Source organism: Phacochoerus africanus, chromosome 2, assembly GCF_016906955.1.
Source record: "Phacochoerus africanus isolate WHEZ1 chromosome 2, ROS_Pafr_v1, whole genome shotgun sequence".
In the NCBI taxonomy this organism is placed as follows: domain Eukaryota; kingdom Metazoa; phylum Chordata; class Mammalia; order Artiodactyla; family Suidae; genus Phacochoerus; species Phacochoerus africanus.
This window is the reverse complement of record NC_062545.1, coordinates 267,778,338-267,792,247: the sequence shown is the minus strand read 5'-3', so window position 1 is coordinate 267,792,247 and position 13,910 is coordinate 267,778,338. Positions and strand designations below refer to the sequence as shown.

The window sequence follows — 13,910 nt, the reverse complement described above, 5'->3', positions numbered from 1 at the left end:
CAGGCTTCCCTACGCAGCTCGTCCCCGCGCCGCAGCAGTTACGCCGTTAGCGCAGAGGGGCTCAGGTGTTGCGGCAGGCGGCGGCCTGGCGCCCAGAGGAAGGCGGGGACGCAGTTTACGTAAGCGTCCGCTCGCAGGTGCATGCGGCCGCCACCAGCGTGTGCGTCCTGCGCGTTCCCAGGTGCGCAGTTGGCGCAGGCGGCGGCGCGGCACAGCAGCGGCGGGCGCTGGCCTGCGCTCTCAGGTGCGGCAGAGCGCGCGTGGAGGGGGCGCGCGGTGAGCGAGGGGGCGGGCTTTCCGTTCCCCAGCAGCCGCGGGGCCCGCCCCCCCGGCCTGGCCAATGGGCGCACTCGGCGGCGTCACGTGCCTGCCGCCGCCGCCGCCGAAGCGGAGACCGGAGCCGCGAGCGCCACCAGGGCAGCAGCCGCCGCAGCCGCCGCCGCTGGGCTGAGGAGCCGGAGACGCAGGCGGACGAGGTGGCGGCGGCGGCGGAGCAGGAGCGGGGACCGGGCGCCAGCGGAGCACGGCGGCGCGGGTAGGTTTCGGCGGCGGGGCTGGCGCCTGCGCGGCGGGCCGTCCCAGGCGGGTGGCGGTTAAGGCGGCGGTTGAGGCGGTTGGCGGTGCCGGCCCGGGCCCCGCATTGTTTGTTGTGCGTCCTTAGCAGCGACGGCGGTGGCGGCAGCGGCGCCCGGGGCGGAGAGCAGGGAGCAATCCCGGCCCCCGTGGCTCCAGTATTGTGGCCGCCGCCACCGCCGCTGCGGTGCCTGGGCGCTTCGGGCAAGGGCAGTGGGCAGCCTTCCTCACCTTCGGGGGGGACAGGGTCCCGGCCCTGCGCGAGGGCAGGGCGTGGGCAGTGTGTGGGGACCCGGCGCCGGGGGGTCTGGCTAGGATGGAGGGCTCTGGGCTCTGGGCAGGTGTTGGAGGACGTTAGGGGCAGGGGTTGGGGGAGAGGCTGAGGGGGGCAGGCGGAGGGTGTGGGCAGATTTGGGGGAGAAGGGAGCGTGGAGGGATCCGGCCCAGCCGAGGGTGAGGGCCTTCAGGCAAGTGGGAGAGGGCCGGAGGACAGGCAGGCGGTGGGGGGCAGCCTAGGGGGGATTCGGGAGGCTTTGGAAGGGCAGAGGCGAGTGTGATGGGGATAGAAGGAGAAGACTGGGGACTCGAGGGAGGCATGGAAGAGGCGGATGTCCCGGCCTGTGAGGGGCAGGGAGTGGGGGCAGGTATCGGGGAGACCACGGACAGATGTGAAGGGAAATGGGGAGGAGGGTGTCCAGCTCGGGGGGCAATGTGGCAGGGTGAGCGTGGAAAGGGAGGGGCGGTCTGACGGTGTCTAGGGGCTTCTCTGGAATGATGGTGAGGGAAATGGAGGGTGTCCAGGCAGGAGAGGAGGGAGGGTGGGTCCAGAGGCTTCAGGAGACCTGTGAGGGGTGTGAGGACAGTGTCTGGCCAGGAGGGAGGCAAGAGGGTGTTGAGGCTGGATAGACAGGACCTGCCAGGGGAGAACCTGTGAGGGGAGAAGGCAGGTATCTGGTAGTGGTGCTCAGGGGAGAGGGGTTGATGGCAGAAGCGGGAGGGCATTTGGAGCAGGGCCTGCGTTTGACGGGTTTGAGAGCCAAGTGGGGACAGTGGGAGAGGGGGATGGAGAGGAGATGTCTGGGCAAGAGGTATTTAGCAGGTAGCAGGAGAAGGGAGTGAATTGTAGGGTGTTCTTTCAGGAAGTATGGATGAAGGTGGGGGAGCAGCAGGAAAGGGAACTTTGGGCTTGGGGACACCTTGGAGGGGACGGGTGGAGTGGAGTGTGTGTGAGTTGGAGGCCCAAAGGTGTAGGGGGCGAAGGGAGTGATCTTAGAGTGGCAGGTGAAGCGTGGGGACAGAGGGGAGGAGTCGTTTCTGGGGTAGGACTTGTGGAGGGCAGTTGGGGAGAAGGAAAGGGAGGGTGGAGCGGGTTGAAGGGAAATAGGTTCCCAGACTAGCAGCTAGGTCTGGAGTACAATATGTGGAGGGAGGGAAGCACTGGTTTGGGGGGCTAGATTTTGTCTGGTAAAGAGGGTAGAGAGAGAAGGGGGTAGGCAGGGAACAAAGGGAAGGAAAGGGGGAAGACAGGATCTTTTTGGGTAGAGAATGTAGAAGAATGCATAGTATGATGGGTTAAGGAAAGAGCAAGGTGGGAATATGTGTGGGCATGTCTGTGACTAGAAAGGGGTAAGGTGTGTATGGGATTGGGGTGGTGGTGGGGGAAGTAGGACGCCCGGGTTTAGGGCAGGGAATGACCATTCAGACGAGAGAATTAGGAAGACAGGTTGCTTAAGAGAGTATGGAAGGAGCAGAGTGCTGAAATGCAGGGAGAGGTTGGAAAACTTTGGGTCTTACAAGATCAAAGGGGCCACAAATTTTAGGTAACTGAAAGTATATGGAAGGACAGAGTATAGTAGTTGGGGAAAAAAAAAGACCTAAAGAGGGGGATTAAATTCTGGATTTAGGGGAACTGGAGATTGTGTGGGAGGGTGTGTGGATCCTGGGATGATGTTAATGGACAAATGGAAGACATTAAGCCCTTTAATATATCTGAAAGTTCATGCTTCTAGGATCAGACAGCTCATGAAGCCTGCTTTTAGTTCCAGAAGCCAGTGAATGGGGCAGGGATAAGGGAGAGCTGAGTATACTCTCCCAAATTTGGGGGAGTGTCCTCCTAGACATTGGCCTGATGAGTGAGCAGATAGAAGAGCCATACAGGGTCAAGAGGAGTGCACCAAGAGTGAATAGAAACAGGATTGCAGCAGGTGCAGGGCAGATGGCTTTGTGAAGATACTGCGGGAGAGCAGGGCCCGGCTTGTTTGAGGGCTGTGTGTCAGAGGGAGGAGGGGATACCTTGGTGCAGTGTCTCAGATACCCTGGTGCTTTCTGGGTAATAGGGCAGTTTTCAGGCATTGAGTGATGTAATATCTCAGTCCCATGCTAGAGGCAGACAGAGGTAATGTACATCTAGCTTCTAAAAGTGGCAGGAATTGAGCTTTATGAGTCTTTCACTCTCTTTAAGGGTGCAGATAACAGATCCTCGGTTGTCAGCTTTTTCTCCCAAGTGGTTCAAGTAAAATTTAGTTGGAGGCTTTTGGATTTTCTGATATTTTGAGTTGGGGAGTGCAGTGGTAGCTTTATTGAGGAAAAACTTCTAGGGTTGTGTGGACATACAGCCATCAGCTTGCCAGACACATACGAAATAACCTTTAGGGGTTTGAGCACAGACATTTCAGCAGATCTCATTCAGTGTTCTTTGGCTTGTGTTAGATTCTTTGGGATTTGGAAGGATTAAGGAAACTGCTTTGAGACTGCCTCAGTAAGAGGGTTTTCTAGAATCTTGGAAAACGATTTCCCTTTTGACAGTTGAAAACTCAGTCTTGTCAGATTTTGCAAAAAAATAAAGTATTTCGTCATGTTGCAGGAATAACTTCAATAATTGCTTTGTTGGGCTTCATGGAGTGTATAATGTGGTACCTTAGTATGATTTCAAATAAAAGGTCCTCTTTGGTACCTGGGGAGCTTTCTGGGTTGATTAGTTTTCTTCTTTTGTCCATTTAGGAAGTATCTAAATTGTAAGTTTGAATAATGCAGCCATTGTAAGTTCAAATAATAAGTTTGAGTGGAAGTGGGAATCTTGCCTGAACATAATGAGGGCTGAGCAGAACACCACATTTTAAGTAATCTGTAAATATAAATATTTAAAAAATAAACTGGAAGCTAATCATTTTTAAAATTTGAAGTGTATCATGAAATACGTCATGAAGGAAGCAGAATAATCCTCTGAAGGCTTTGAGGTTTTGTTTTTGGAGGGCAAGGTTTTAAAAATATAATAGGCTTTCGATTTAAACTCTTAGCAGTATGTTGAGATTTGATATATGCATTGAATATAATAATAAGGAGTATGTCTGACCCCTTTGGCTTCCTGGCAGAAAAATTTGAGCAGTAGGATATAAGATGAATAGAGTGACCTTTGAAAATTCTCGCCAATATGGCTATTGTTTCCTCCTTGTATTTTTTAAGTCCATTGTGGTGGTTCATTTCGTTGATTTGGGGCAAGCAGTACTTGTTCAGAATATTCAATTCTGGCATAGTGTTCTGATTATATGTATTGTTCTGTGAAGTTCTGTGGTTTTATTTGTAGGCACTTGAAAATATTATCCGAAGTTTATGAACCAAAGAAGGCAGGTTATTTTAGACTTTGTAGGCTAAATAATTGGGTCTGGTTTTATTTTCATTGGTGACTTGCTGGACAAGATACTTAATCCCTTTGTGCTTGTTTCTCCTCCAGAAACCTGACTCTTTATCTACCTCCCGTGAGAATTGAGATGGTTTATATAAAACAAATTTAAACCTTTCAGGAAGATTAGAACTATGTAAATAGGGGGAATAGATGTTACTTCTTTAGTTCCTTTTTTCCCTTTTAGCCCCGTCAAATGATAATTAGTACTTCAGAATTTGGCATTATATGGGTTAATTTGTAGTGAGAAACTTGGATAGAGATGAAACTTCTGTGAATGTCAGAGATGTCTGCAAATTGAAGTTTGTTCATTCTTTGCTCTACTGACTACTTATCTTTCCTGGCTCATTTCTGCATCTGAGTGTTGGTGCTGATTTGAATTCTTGAATCCAAGCAGAAGCTTGTGAGAGACATTCTGAGTTCTGAGCATGAATTTTTAGACACAGAGTACTTCTCTCATTCAGTGAATTCAATTTTTAAGTCAGGAATAATAAATATAATACATTTTTCTATGTATTTTGTAGAAAATTGATTAATTCTGAGTGACTTGGAACAGAAAAATAGAGCTACCCCTTGTAGTGGCATTAAGCTGCTTTTTTCAGATTTATTGAATACTTTTTCCCTTTTTTAAGTTTTAGTTAGCAAATAATTACCCATCTATTTGACATTCCCAAGCCCGTTGACAGGTTATACTCTATTTGAGCGGGAATGATTTTTAAGTTTTTTTTTTTATGTTGTGTTTCATTTATTAGTTGTAAAAAGCCTCTGGATGCTGGTCCTGGTTGACTTTGCAAAAATGTAAATAGTCAGTTGCTTTATTAGCTACTAATTTGTTTGAGCTTCGTAATACCCAGCCCTGATAGTAGTCTTCCTATGCAGGCTGCTCTACTTTTAAATAGTTGACTCTCTTATAACACGTTTGGATACCGTTACCATCTTTCTGCTCTTCTGTTTTCATTTATTTTGCATAGATCTTTTTATTGGAAAATCGGCTGTTTAAAAAAAATTTGCTCAGCTGTAGAAAAACTGCTTCTGACAGGTAATTATGAGAGGCTTCATAATCCAGTGTAATTTTAGAAAACTGTTTATTGAGAGATTTTAAATTTATATGTCAATTAAAACAGAGTAGTACAATAATGAGAACAGATTAATGGTAAGCTACATATTTAAATGGTTTGAGCCTGAACAATCTGCAGATCTTTAACTTTTAGGATTTGCGTTGAATAGTGAGGTGACCAAATGACCTGATTTGTCACTTTCATGCCTACTTTATTTCTTGTCCTGAGGGTCCTTTAAGTGTATCATTTGTGAGACTTATGATGTCTGTCTCAACAATACATGTGTGGTGGAGTGAATGAAGCAATCCTAAATTTTAGTTGTTTGGTATTCAAATTCTCTTAACTTCTGACATAACTAATACTGTGTAGATATCTGCTTTCTTTATTTAACTTTAGCACAACTGGAAGGGGTATAGTTGATTATATCAATACTAAAATCACAGTTTTGCATTGTGTGACTTCATGGTTCATTTCCATTTGAAAAGTGAGAATTTTGCAGCAGGTTGTGTAATAAATCCTAAGGTGTTTCTGGGTCATGGATAAGCTGTAGTTTCTTCACCTGCAGAATTCCCTGTTCTTTGCAGTTTTCCAGGTGCCAGGGCTTTTCACAACATCCTATTGATTAGATCAGCGTTTTGTTTAAGAATTACATTTAACCATATTAGTACTGTTGACATAAAGCAAAAAGTAATTGTCCTAAAGACTCGGATATAGGTTTTTATTTATTTTTTTACTTATCCTTTCCAGTTTTGCTAGTTTAATTCAGCTACCTTGTGTCGACTTGTAGGCTCAGAGGTGTGTTTTGTGCTAGACCTCAATAATATTGTTTTGGGAATTTCTTTTGTGGCTCAGCAGATTATGAACCCAGCATAGTGTCCATGAGGATGTGGGTTCCATCGCTGGCCTTGCTCAGTGGGTTAAGGATTTGGAATTGTCATGAGCTGTGGTGTAGGTCACAGATGTGGGTTGGATCCCATGTTGCTGTGGTTGTGTGTGTGTGTGTGTAGTTTTGAGTAAAGAACAGATCTTTCCCTAGATAGGTTGGCCCTTAATGTGAAAATGGAGTCTGTAACTTTGGTTACCTATGTTTAATCAGCCTAACTGAAAATCAGCACATTTTAAGACAGCTGGGTAGTGACATGACGAAATGTTTTGTTTCTGAAAGTTCAGATGAAGGCAGTTCATTCTTATGATGTTTCTAAAAGTTCAGATGAAGGCAGTTCATTCTTATGATGAGAAACTCCTCAAACATTGCATCTAATCATATGAAGCCTAATCATTAGGCTTTTGTACAGCTTAGGCAACCCGTATTTTAACCTAATTGAACCATTGGATACTGGGTAGCTTTTGACTTAATTCTGGAGGGCTCATTTTTAGTTAGTGAAGCTAGTGAGCTAGAGGGGAAAGGTGTTGCAATTTTGGTAATGTAGGTTAGCAGCTGGAGAGAATAAACATCTGGTGTCCTTGGTATGCATATTTTTGGTGGTTTTTGAAGTAAGCTGTAAATAAGTTTACAATATCAAGGTTATCGTGGAAGAAAAGATAAACATATTAGTGATGAGGCTTTTTAAAAGGTGGTGTCTTAAAAATAGGTATTAACTGTGATGCTTTCTGATAAGACAGCTTTGTGATAAATACCGAGGAATTATACACAATTGGCTTTTGAAATTGATCTGTATTGTGTAGTAGTGTCCTTTCTTTCTGGAGCTCAGGGTTCACAGACTTGGACCTTGATCCCTCTGATAGTTGTATAAGGTACACAACTCTGAACAGCAGAGTATTACATTTGAAGAGATGAAGGCACAGAGGGTTGACCCCAGAGCAGAGATAGGCCAACTTTAAGAACATCCTTTTAGAAGTTGTGTATAAATTCCTGACAGACCCGGAATTTGGCAAGGAGGGTTGGTGGCCGGGCAAATTTGGGACCTGCCTCTTTTAGTCAAGTCCTTGAGTACAAGTCTTTTCAAGGTCTTCCTGGAGAAATGCTTGTCCTTTTTAGGCAACTCAGGGTCCTAGAGTTATGCGGAAGCAATAAATTCGAGGAAAAGGACCAGCACCTGGGTGGACTCTGTTTATAGGTATGCCCAGAGACAACCCTGTGTGTGATGTCGATTGCTGTATTGGGTAGTAGAAATATGTTTTTGATACAGAAGGACTTGGTTTGGAGATCTGATCCTGACATGTACTAGTTGTCGATCTCTTCCCTTATGCATGACATTGGAATAAACCCCCTAATTTGCAGAGTTACAGTGAGGATTAAAGAAGACAAGAAAAATTTGTAAGCTGTGAAGCACATAACATTCTTTTTGAAGGGAGGATTTAGCAGAAATTAAGGGCAGGCTTTGAAGTAATGAGAAATTTGATATGGAAGACCTGGATTTATTTTTTATCGTGGCATTTTCAGATGTACATAGAAGAATAGTACAGTGAAATTCCACATATACCCATCAGCCAGCTTCAACAATTACCAGGGTTTCACTGCTCTTGTTTTGTCTATCCCTCACTCAAAGTTACTTTTTGTTTTTGATTTTGCTGGAGTATTTACAGCAAATCTTAGACATTATATACTTTCCTCCATAAATACTTCAGTGTGTGTATTTCTAACAGATAAGAACCTGGGAAAAAAAAAAAAGTTCCATGAGACTTTTAACCCTCTAAATTAGGAGTAATTCCTTACCTAATATTCAGAGGGAGCTGGATTTGAAACATAGCCCTACCACTCACCAGCTTTGTATGTTAATGAAATTGCTAGCTCTCTCTGTGCTTCTAGTCCCTTATCTGTAACATAAAGATAATACCTTGTGAGGTTATTTTGAGCTTAAATGAAATAACATGCAAAGTGCCTAACATGAAGGTTCTGAGTAAAAGGCCCAGCTGCTCTTTTTTTTTTTTGTCTTTTTTTTGTTGTTGTTGTTGTTGCTATTTCTTGGGCCGCTCCCGCGGCATGTGGAGGTTCCCCAGGCTAGGGGTGGAATCGGAGCTGTAGCCACCGGCCTACGCCAGAGCCACAGCAACGCGGGATCCGAGCCGCGTCTGCAACCTACAGCACAGCTCACGGCCCAGCTGCTCTTCTGAGCCACCTGTGGCACATGAATTAGAATTAGAGGTTGCACTCTTCCCTTCTTGAGTATCACAAAGAGTAACAGTACGCTGGAATTATTGCCCACTAACCTAGTAAAATGTCTCTTCCTTGAGCTCTTTGACTCTTCTGGTGAAATTCTCTAACAGTTGAAATCATAACCATTCTTTCTTCGCTACTGCAACATCATTATTTTCCTGTCAGCTGGCTCATTCCAGTCAGCATAGATATTCTATTATTTCATTTATTATTTTAAAAAGTGACCTTTTCTTGACCACACTGTCTCTTCTAGCTATAACCCAATTTCTCAGCTTCTTGAAAAAAGTTGTTTCTACTCATCTTCAGTTTTCTTGTTCTCTCTTGAGCCTACTGCAGGTGAGACTTTGAACTCCATCACTGTACTGAGACTGCTTTGTCAAAACCACCATGTTTAATCTTACCTGACCTATCAGCAGCATTTGGTGTAGTAGTTGTCTCCTTCCTTGAAATGCTTTATACTCTGTTTTCTAGGACAACACACCGTGCTGGTTTTCCTCCTGCCTCCTTGGGTTCTTCTCAGCCTCTTTTGGTTCTTCCTCATTAACTCCTACCTCTTAATATGGGGCTGCCCAGTGAGATCTTTGCTCCTCATTCTCATTCTCGTAGTGATCCCATTCAGGCTTTAAAAACCATATATGTGCTGATGAATCCCAAAATTTTATTTCTGAAACTTTAGGCCACTTAGATGTTTTATCGGCATCTTGGCCTGAACTTGTCTTTAACCAAACTCCCTCTCTCCTCTGCCCCTCTTGTAGTCATCCATGTCTTAGTAAATAGCAGCTTCCTCCGTCTTTTCAGTTGCTCAGGCCAAAACTTGGCGTCATCCTTGACTCTTCCTTTCACGCACATCTAGCCCACCAGGAAAACTTGCTGATCCTACTTTCAGAATATATACAGACTCTGACCACTTTCATTACCTCTGCTGATTTATTTTATTTTACTTTATTTTTGTCTTTTTAGGGCTGCACCCGCATCATATGGAAGTTCCCAGGCTAGGGGTCGAATCAGAGGTGTACTGCTGGCCTACATCACAGCCGTGGTAACACTGGATCTGAGCTGCATCTGTGTCCTACGCTGCAGCTTGTGGCAACGCTGGATCCTTAACCCACTGAGTGAGGCCAGGGATTGAACCCACATCCTCATGGACACTGTGTTGGGTTCTTAACTCACTGAACCACAGTGGAACTCCCACCTTTACTGGTTTAAGTCTCCATCAGCTCCTCTGAATTATTACAGTAGCCCTTTTTGCTCTTGCCCCTATATAGTCTGTTCACAATACCACGGCAAGACTGATTCTTTTAAAAAGGTAAATCACATTTTTGTCTCCTTCTGGCCAGAACCTTCAGTGATTCCTCATCTTTGCTCAGAGTTTGGCCAAGTCCTATCAAGGCTGTAAGCAATCAGATCCCTTCCTTCCTCTCTGACCTCTTACTTTTCTTTTTGCTTACTCCATTCTGGCCACAATGGCCTTCTTCCTGTTCCTTTAATGTGCCAGGCATAGTCCTGTCTCAGGTCCTTTGCATTTTCTGTTTGCCCTGCCTAGTGTGCTGTTGCCTAAGTATATGCTTGGCTCCATCTTTTTTTTTTTTTGCTATTTCTTTGGGCCGCTCCCGCGGCATATGGAGGTTCCCAGGCTAGGGGGCCAATCGGAGCTGTAGCCCCTGGCCTATGCCAGGGCCACAGCAACGCGGGATCCGAGCCGCGTCTGCAACCTACACCACAGCTCACGGCAACGCCGGATCGCTCACGGCAACGCCGGATCGTTAACCCACTGAGCAAGGGCAGGGACCGAACCCGCAACCTCATGGTTCCTAGTCGGATTCGTTAACCACTGCGCCACGACGGGAACTCCTTGGCTCCATCTTTTTTAACTCTTTGTGCTCATCTCCCCTTTCCATTGAGGCCTCCTTACCACCCTTTTAAATTGGCAGCTTCTCCATTTCTGGCTCTCCCTAACCTCCCTTTCCTGCCCTGTTTTTCTGCTGATTCATGGATATCTAGGCGGTGTCTGTCTTACCCCTTTGAAAACAACAGATGAGAGTTCCCAGCTAATCACCTTGATCACTTAGTTGAGATCACTTTGAGTTAAAAGGATTACATGATCATGCCCTATCACTCTTTTTTCCCTTAGGACTGGGAGGCATATTGGAGGAAGACAAGCCTTCTACGCTAATTAATGGTAGTTAAGGTGTTAGTTGCCAAAACATTTCTTTAACGGTCTATAGTTAACAAAATACCAGAAGATATCAGAGGATTTAGCTTCTGTTTCCTGCAAATTCAAAAACTAAATAAAGTCCTTTTAGATGTATATCATTTTCAAGAGCCTTGTAGCAAGAGGAGTTTTTAACCAGAAGGTTATTTATAGGAAAAAAACGTTATTTGCAAAATAATGATGATTGTTGTACACATTTTTTACTTATAGTCTAATGATGCGTGGTGTTATATATTTTTTATACTTAATGCATTTTTAATAGTTGAATAAAAAGACATCATTGAGTTTGTTAGTTAAAAACTTGCAGTTCGTCAACTTGGTTTAAAATAATGACCTTGGAGTTCCGTCGCGGTGTCATGGTGCAGCGGAAACGAGTGTGACTAGTATCCGTGAGGACTTGGGGTCGATCCCTAGCCTTGCTCAGTGCGTTAAGGATCTGGTGTTGCTGTGAGCAGTGGTGTGCTTGGATCTGGTGTTGCTGTGGCTGTGGCACAGGCCGGCAGCTACAGCTCCGATTCAACCCCTAGTCTGGGAACTTCCATATGCCATGGGTGCAGCCCTAAAAAGCTAAAAAATAAAATAAAAATAAAATGGTGTCCTCGAGCTTACTACATTAGTCATCTCTGAATTAATTCTCTTTGTGCTTAGATCATGTCAGTGAATATGATTTTGGCACTGTCATTATAGAGTCTGTTTTGTTTTTCAGTATATAGGAGTCAGTAGGACTCAATTGCCTTGAAATGGGAGTTTTCCTGTTTAGGATAACTTAGATTTTTCAGCTCACTGGAGGTGTGGTGGCTTTTAGTTTATATTGTGTATATTGTAGTTAATTTATGAGATTTAGCATATATAGTAGTTAATTTGGGTTTTTTTTGGACTGTGCATGCAGCATGTGGAAATTCCCAGGCCAGGGATTGAACTAGCGCCACAGCAGTGACTTGAGCTGTGGCAGTGACAGCGCTGCATTCTTAACCTGCTGTACCACAAAGGAATTCCATTAGTTAGTTTTTTTAATCTAGGCAGTTTTATTTCACATAATTTGTTCACCAATAATACGAATTACAACATCTTAATCTTATGAGGAACCTGTTATTCTTTCAGTTGTGTTTCATTCTTTGACAGATGTAGAACTCAAGATATATCCAGAGTGGTTAAGGCACTTGTCCAGAATCACACAACTCACAGAGTTGGGGTGAGAAGTGTATTTCTTGATCTCCAGGCTTGGGCTGTTTCCACCGTGTTAGGCTGCTTTACTTTGAATGAAACTTAGTTTTAACTTGTCAGTAGGAACAATTAGGGTATTTTTTTCTTTGTTCCCTCTGAAAATTAGCATATTTATTTATTTTTGTTATTTTAATTTTGGCTGCACCTGCAGCACGTGGAAATTCCACCAGGTCTTTAGCCTGCTGAGCCACCAAGGAACTCTGACATTTTTTAGCTGTTTTTTTTGTCTCTGCCCTTGGCATGTGGAAGTTCTGGGGTCAGGGGCTGAAGCTGTGCCATAGCAGCAACCTGGGCCAGTTCATTGACAGTGTTGGATACTTCACGGGTTGTACCACAGGGGAACTCCTAGATTAATCATTTTAAGATGAACAGTTTGGTGGCATTTAGTACATTCACATTGTTGAGCAGTCGCCACCCTACTTAGTTCCAAAACATTTCTGTCATTCCAAAGTTAAGCCCCTGATCCATTAAGCAGTTTGAAAACTTTTTAATCTGTTAAAATAAAAATATTTAAACAATTAAAGTGAAAATCTTTACTATGACCAGATCAATGATAGCAGATTTTTGATCAGAGATCGCCCCTAGTGTTTTGCCACCCATCTCTGATTTGCCAGTGAGAAAGAGAATCATCTTTATGTTATTTAGTAGGGGACATATTATACTTACAGACAACAGCAACATTTTAAAAGGAAGTGTCTGGCACATAATGATTAACAATGCTAATAGCAGACGTGCATTATTCGTATTACTGCTAATCTTCACAATAGCCTTTCAGAAAGGTTGCTCTCTGTCAGATAAGAAAACTAAGGCTTGTTCAGGAACTCCAGATTCACTTAACTGATAAGTTGTAGACCTGGGATTTGAATCCATGTCCTTTTGGTTCCAAAAGTTGGCAAAAAGCAGCAAATGGAAGGGATCATCTTGTTTGGGGGACCAGGACTTTTTATTAGCAGGATAATATATAAGACAAGGGGAGTTGATTTTGTTGGTTTTGGTAGTGTCTTCAGTAATAACCACTTTCTCCTGATTGATTATCATCCATATTCCATAAAGGAAAAGCGAAATAGAAAATAGCCTTTGGAACTCTTTAATGGACACTATTATAAACAATGAGAAGAAATTGCAATGCAGCTTCTGATCTGTGTTCTTAAAAATTCTTTGTTTCTTTTTTCCTTCCCATTTACTTTTAGTGAATTGTTATTTGATTTTAAAATCATAAATTAATTTGCCTAAGTAGTTAATGATTAGTCATAACAGTATTGAAACTTGATTGATTTTCCATTTTAGGATACTTTATTTATTTATTTATTTATTTATTTATTGGCTTCATAACATATACTACCCTCTTTTTTTTGTCGTCCTTTTTTTGTTGTTGTTGTTGTTGTTATTGTTGTTGTTGCTATTTCTTGGGCCGCTCCCGCGGCATATGGAGGTTCCCAGGCTAGGGGTTGAATCAGAGCTGTAGCCACCGGCCTACACCAGAGCCACAGCAATGTGGGATCCGAGCTGCGTCTGCAACCTACAGCACAGCTCACGGCAACGCCGGATCGTTAACTCACTGAGCAAGGGCAGGGACCGAACCCGCAACCTCATGGTTCCTAGTCGGATTCGTTAACCACTGCGCCATGACGGGAACTCCTACCCTCATTTTTAAAAAAAATTTTAATTTTATTTATTTTTTCTGCTATACAGCATGGGGACCAAGTTACACTTACATGTATACATTTTTTTTCCTCCCTTTGTTCTGTTGCGATATAAGTATCTAGACGTAGTTCTCAATGCTACACAGCAGGATCTCATTGTAAATTCATTCCAAGAGCAGTAGTTTGCATCAGATAACCCCACTGCTCCCTATCCCTCCCACTCCCTTCCTCTCCCCCATTTTAGGATACTTTTAAAAAATGGCGGCTCACTTCCATAGAAGAATCACTCAAATTGTGTGTGTTGAAGGATTTTGTAATTACCCTTTTGCCCATGTTTAAAGTACAAACAAACTAAACAACCCTCATTTTATCTTTTTTAAAGTTTGAAAGAACCTTAGTAGGC

General features: G+C 43.9%; 1 protein-coding gene across 2 annotated transcripts in view; it reads left to right on the top strand.

Moving 5' to 3' along the window:
- Window positions 1-384: 384 nt before the first annotated feature.
- The window catches only part of STRBP (spermatid perinuclear RNA binding protein), a 161,234-nt gene continuing 147,708 nt past the window's right edge, over window positions 385-13,910 (top strand). For both annotated transcript variants that reach the window (XM_047768354.1, XM_047768353.1), the window contains exon 1: window positions 385-535. The gene's annotated coding sequence lies outside the window, so the exon portion shown is untranslated. The remainder of the gene's footprint in view (window positions 536-13,910) is intronic.